This window comes from Macrobrachium nipponense, chromosome 26 (assembly GCF_015104395.2).
Source record: "Macrobrachium nipponense isolate FS-2020 chromosome 26, ASM1510439v2, whole genome shotgun sequence".
In the NCBI taxonomy this organism is placed as follows: Eukaryota; Metazoa; Arthropoda; class Malacostraca; order Decapoda; family Palaemonidae; genus Macrobrachium; species Macrobrachium nipponense.
The window spans coordinates 35,305,373-35,312,237 of record NC_087215.1 but is presented as its reverse complement, the minus strand read 5'-3'; the positions used below and the strand labels follow the sequence as shown (position 1 = coordinate 35,312,237).

General features: G+C 38.7%; 1 protein-coding gene across 2 annotated transcripts in view; it reads right to left on the bottom strand.

Moving 5' to 3' along the window:
- Positions 1-6,118, bottom strand: part of LOC135200186 (long-chain-fatty-acid--CoA ligase ACSBG2-like) — a 17,521-nt gene extending 11,403 nt beyond the window's left edge. Inside the window, exon 1 of one of the 2 annotated variants that reach the window (XM_064228561.1) lies at positions 6,039-6,118. The gene's annotated coding sequence lies outside the window, so the exon portion shown is untranslated. Of the gene's footprint in view, positions 1-5,991 lie in introns of both variants that reach the window. The other variant, XM_064228562.1, reaches the window with a different exon arrangement.
- Positions 6,119-6,865: the final 747 nt, after the last annotated feature.

The window sequence follows — 6,865 nt, the reverse complement described above, 5'->3', positions numbered from 1 at the left end:
CCGGAGGATCTTTGCTGATCGTTTTCTGTCACTCCCTCAGGTCGGTGCTCGTACCACTTATTACTGAAAGCTAGCTGGTGTTTCTTGCACAAGCTCCAGCGGAGGGTTTTTACTACTGAATCATGCCCCTTTTTGTAATGGTTTTCGCAAGTGCAGGAAATTCGCTTGCTATGTGGTTTACAGTCTCGTTTTTCATATTGCACTTCCTGCACATGCGCGAGATGTTATTTCCATCTATCGTTCTTTGAATATATCTGGTGCTTAAGGCCTTATCTTGTGCCGCTGTTAGCATTCCTTTTGTTTCCTTCTTGAGTTCTCCCATCTGTGGCCATGCCATGTTTCATCACTGGCCAGTTCTTTAGTCTGCCTCATGTACTGTGCGTGCATTAGTTTGCTGTGCCTTTCTTCCGTTCTGTTTGTCATTTTCCCATCTCAATGTTTCTTGGTCTTCGTCTACTTTTATCAGTCCTTCCCATCCACTCGTGAACCAGTCGTTTTCACTGGTTTTCAGACATTGCCCCAGTGCTCTGCTCTCTATTTTGACGCAGTCCTCTATGCTTAGTAGTCCTTTCCCTCCTTCCTTTCGTGTTATGTATAGTCTGTCCGTATTTGCTTTTGGGTGTTGTGCTTTGTGTATTGTCATGTGTTTCCTAGTGTCCTGGTCTATGCTGCGGAGCTCAGCCTTCGTCCACTCCACTACTCCTGTGCTGTATCTGATTACTGGTACTATCCATGTGTTTATGGTTTTCCTCATATTTCTGGCGTTGAGTTTTTATTTGAGTATCTCCTTAAGTCTCTGCATATATTCTTTCTTTTTTATTACCATTCCCAAGTATTTGTATCCTGTCTCATCTATGTGTTTGATACTATTCCCATCTGGTAGCTTTATCCCTTCAGTCCTTGTCAGTTTCCTTTTTTGTATGTTGACCAAGTCACATTTTTCTATTCCAAACTCCATCCTGATATCCCCAAGGTACAATCCTTACAGTCTGGATTACTGGATTACGGTATCTATTTCCTTTATGCTCTACCCATACAGCTTAATGTTGTCCATGAACATCAGATGGTTAATTCCGCTGCCTCCTTTCTTGAGTTGGAGTACTTTTGTCATGGAATCATGGCTACTACGGAGAGTAGTGGGGGACAGAGTCGCTCTGAAAGATCCTCTCCGGATGTTAACCTCTGCTAGTCTTATTCCAGAGCTTGTAAGTATTGTATTCCAGTTGCGCACTGTAATTTTTTAGGAAGCTGATGGTGTTTTCCTCTGCCCCATATATTTCCAGGCATTCTATTAGCCACCTGTGTGGTATCATGTCGAAGGCTTTCTTGTAGTCAATCCATGCCATGCTTAGGTTGGTTTTCCTTCCCCTTCTGTTCTTCATTACCATTTTGTCTATCTGGAGCTGGTCTTATATGCACCTATACTTCCTTCTGCAGCCTTTCTGTTGGTGGGGGATGGTGTTTGAATCTATGTAGTTGTATATAGCCTTTCACTGAGTTACAGTTTAGTATCCTCCACATTATTGGTAGGCAGGTGATAGGCCTGTAGTTGCTTGCTATATTTCCCTTGTACTTGTCTTTCTGTACAAAAGATGTTCTCCCTGTGGTCATCCATTTGGGCGCATGGTGGTTTGTGATGCAATGCTGGAGTTGTTCTACTATTCAGGGGTGTAAGGCCTTCATGTTTTTGAGCCAGTATCCATGGACATTATCGAAACCTGAGGCTTTCCAGTTGGGAATTTTCTCTGGTTTTATTATTATAATAGGACGTAACTTTGCATCATAAAGACAAACCAAGACATATTAAGGGGATAAATGTTCGGTATGAAGTATGGTAGTTTGAAATAAGTTTAACATAATTGTGAAAATATAATAAATGAAGACATAAGATTAATAGGTTTTAAGTTGAGCATGAAAACCTAAATTTTATTAGAAAAATATCTGATTGTCTTAGATATAAGAATTTCAGCCAAATACGAATTCTTACTTTGGAAGGGCCTCTGTCACTCATCAAAAAATGAATAGCAAGGATGTGCACGCGGTGGCCACAGCCAGATTGCACAGCTTGGTTCTGAAATAAACTGGTGGGCTGTGTAATAAGTACCCCCAGTTCAAACTTCTTCTCTCAGTTTTAATTACTTGGAATTATATTTCCCTTTTTAAGTAACCTCTAGTTTTAAGTCTCCATGAAAATATATACTCCCTTCAACGAAGGCCTCTTTTAGCTAGAAATTAGGCTTATGATTTCTGCAATGTAAGAAAAAAATAAAAAGAACACTTGTCAGATTACCACTATTCGTGTAAGTTTAGCTGCGTCGCACGCCTTCCCCTAGGTTAGTGTTTTGTAAACGAACTTCCTTTACAAAGCTTTTGAGTTTTATTTCCGCCAAGTAACTGAAGATCGGTCCTCATGTATTGAAGAGTGAAATAACGTCACATAAACTAACAAGTCATCATTAACCTCCGGACTTGCAGTATAAGCTTTTCATGTTGTACTTTACATCGTGATTATAGGTAACAGCCATCACCGGTTAATTACCTTATTAGGACATTATGACAGCCTACTGCAGAGTTGACATAATTATTTTAAAAGTAGGACAAGTAGTTCTGGAATTACTTAACAATAGCAAACCTGACTAAGTGGCAATTGTTTTCATGCTCCACGACAAGTACGATAGATAGGAAAAAAGATAATTGGCTGAAAGGAAAATAAAGGCTGCTTCGTTGTGTCAGTCAATTATGAAATGGTTACCTACGTATCTAACCTAGAAAGGTCCTTTGAAAGGATTAAGGAAGGGTTATCAACTTTTTGAAAGAAATGCCATGCATAAACTAGTTAGGATAGGCAAGAGGGGTCCTCATGATCACGTCGAAATGTGTTGCCATACGTCTCGACTCAGCGTAAAGAAAAAGGTTGAGTCTAAACCTAATTCAATCAGAGAGCAAAATTCATTCATTGGTACGGGTGTGGTGAAGATGCATGAGGATGCTCTTCATTGAAGGACTTCTGTGCATTAGGCACTAATGCTCCACCACGGTGCTCTTTTGCCCTTCGCCCATAACCTCGTGAGCATCCAAAGCGGAAGTCAAGAAGAAATGGCGTGAACTCCCGGATGTGCCAGATAGTAAAATGGAAGAACTAGAATGATGACATTGCCACCACACCGCGTACTATTGCCTCTCCTCTCTCATCACAGGTGTCCGTGACGCAGATGCCATTGGAATGACGTCAATGAAACCCCATCTTCTCTTGAGTTCTATACGTTGCAGGGGTAGAGCATCTTGCAGATAACGGCGGGGGATACCCTTGTATACAACACGTATGCATGCTCATATCTATATAATTGCACATGGATTGTAATCGGGTCTAAATATGTATGTAGCCGAACAATGTTTTTTATGTCTTTTATGTGTCGGTGAAAATAGTACATATTTAGTCACTGTATTATACCAATCTGTTTGTTCCTAGTTCCTTCTCATGAGACGTTTTATATTGTAGCTGATTATTAGCATAACTGTTGTTATTAGCATAACTTGTTCAATCTTACAGTTATAAGTATCGCAACAGCCACAGAGACATTACCCCTTTATCAAAATTTAACGTGTTGACATCACGGATAAAATTGATAACTTACACTTCTGTTCAGTTTAAAAAAAGCCACAATAGTATGAAAAAGACAGAAAGATCGTGGTTTTATATTTCAGCATGTAGTATAAAATGTGGATCCTTTCTACCACACATAAACTTGCACATACATACGCATATAATTTTTTGTTATTCTAAGTAGCAATCAAAAGGAGGAATAAGTTTCAGCACCCAAGTAGACAAGAACTCACATCTACTATACTCTGAATTACGAGCCTGTACAGAGCACTTCCGACCACGTGTGAATTATATATCAGCAGGCACAGTAATATCTGGTATGCATGCAGAACGTCTAGTCAGGGGACATTGAATCTCGTAACGTCGTTTAGAATCAAGCACTGTCACTCTTTACTCTTCCTAATGTTATGTCGAGTGTTACGTAAGACTTGGATCCGATAATCGTTTATAACAGCCCGAGAAATGTTCGTTTTAACTTTTTTATAAGATTAAGCCTGCCTTGTGCTGGCACGGGCTCTTGCACCTGGAGTAGCCCGTAATTTTTTTTAACTCCTTTAATGGAATATTATATTTTTGAAATGACAGACTATAGCCCGGACTGATGCTTTACCAGAGAAATAAAATTGTCGAAAGAAATATTCACGTTCTCTCGCTTGTTAGCTCGCTCGTTTAAGAACCGAAGGACAGGGACAGTGAATGACTCAAATATATATAGTTGTCGTGGCCGTACAACCAACAGTATTATTGCTCATGCGCGAGCTTGTGTGTGTGTGTGTGTGTGTGTGTGTGTGTGCTCGCGCGTGTGTGTACATGGAACTTCTTATGCAAAATTTTGTACGGGAAGGTAGGCGAGAACAGAGACAATAAAACAAATAAATCAGCGAAGTGTTATCGCATTCATTTTAGCAAGCTAAGCTTCCTCTCTTGGTTAACTGAAATCTTAAATTCTTTTCCACAAGTCCTGGAAACATGGAATACAAATAGAAAAAAGGAAGGCCTCTAAAGTGAGGTGTATGATATGCCTGGACGCTGCGTTAGGGATGGATTTGTAAAAAGAAGAAGCAGTGACTTGCTGTTTTTCCCTCGAAGGTCTTGTGGCTGTGATACGATGACCACATGACCTTCATTTCCAAAGTCATTCCATAAAAAAAAGGCGTTTTTGTTCCCGAGTAGTTTACGTTGCTGCTTCGCGTGCATCGCCTGTTTGTGGCTACTCCTTTTAAACCTCGTTTTTTTAAAAATAGAATTCTAATGCGTCATATTTTAGCTGAAAATTTTGGAGAAATAATGGCAGGTACACTTTACAACGAGTTTCGTCAAACCTTTTGATGGAAAGGGAAAATGCGTGTTATTTTATATCCACAAAAATTCCCTCTCGCGCTGAAATATTTTGTTAACCTTCAGTTATATTTAAATCCTCTTTGTAGACTTAAATGAAATATAGAAAATGACTATAAATCGAAAAATGCAGTTTGAATGGCCGGTATACTCTCTCTCTCTCTCTCTCTCTCTCGTATTTTCCATGACTTTTATCTATATTTCCTCTTTGTTTTTAGTGAAATTCATCGGGGACGTTTTGGTAGGGGGACATTGTGACTGACAGTCGTGGGAAATATTTTGACAGGAGAGGACTGTTTTACCGGCTGCTGTCAAGTCAACGCCTATTGGCTTGCCTATCAACAGCCAATAAACCCTTACGTACAAACAAACAAACCCTTACGGAGACGTTCCAACTAATCATTGTTCAAAATAAATTTTGATTATGTAGCCAGCGGCTCGAGTAACCCACTTGAAGATCGGTATTCATTATGTCTATGTTTCTATTTTTGGGCGGGGATGGTAACTTTTCATTGTTAGTAAGCGGAAAGGGAGTAGATTGTGTATTTTTGTATCTAATCACCACAACATATCAACCTTATTTATCATAATAATTTAGTGACGAGATCATATTTAGGAAACTTCAGTAACTGGATTCAAGTGTAGTATAGAGTGATTGGACCGGAATTTTTTGTATGATTTTTTTATAGGATTCCGTAGTGAGCAATCAATTCGCCACATCAACATTTACTTGTGACAGAACACTGAAAATTTTGTAATAAACCGTACACCGTCACCATGTCAGTCCTTGTTTTGAATGCCTAAATTATTGTCCTTATTTAATCAAGGTTTAGTCCCATAGTCATTTTATACTTGCGTTCAAAATTCTGTTTCACTGAAGTAGATCTTAAATGTAACATGTAAGAATGGCATGAATAAAGCAAAAAATGGAAAACATAAGTGATCAGCTGACAGAAGATAAAATAATATATTATTGATATAAAAAAAACAAATTTTGGTCTAAGTAAGACACAAATTAACGAAAAAACATCACAAAGAAACACACGCACAAAGTATATCACAACGCAGACGGACACAAGTAACTACACCATCCAACCTGTGCACTTGAAATCCTCCGGAGTCTTCAGCGAACGAACTTGGAAGACAACCGACCGGAATCACTTCTTGCATGACACTAAAACCTTCTCGCGCGGCCGCGCCGTAGTACGTTGAGCCTCTAACCGATGGATCAAACACGCAATTTATCACATCGGTAATTATTTACAGCCCTTGTATAGACGCTTCTGCGATGCCTGCTACACTTTCGCTTGTTTCCTGCTCTACTGCCGGTGGAATACGTAAGATTCTTTTGATGGTGAATCAAAAAGAAGCATGAAACAGAATTAGAGTAGTGGGTTGCCTCTATTTGTACGTAAACGCATGTACATACACACACATATTTATACGTGCACGTAGACACACACACACACACACACAAACAAACAGATACAATCTACCGCTCTACGTCAGTTTCATGCTTCTTGAACGTTGGTCCATAGGATATTCCAATATTTAACACCCACAAACCTTACGAATTTCACCGGAAGTAGTGCAGAGAGCAAGAGAAAGCGCGGCAGACAAAGCAGTAGCGACATAACGGTTGGATGTATTTACCGGGATTATTTATATAATTATATATATAATATATTACTATATATATATATATATATATATATATATATATATATCTATATATATATATATATATATATTATATTATATATATATATAGATATTGTATATATTATATAGATATTATATGATATATAATATAATGAATAATGTTATATATAAAACCATCTCCCGTAAAGAGGGTGGCCACATTCATACTTAAATAGCTTAATCATGAATGAACGTGTTATTCGCAGATACTTTCCGCACAGA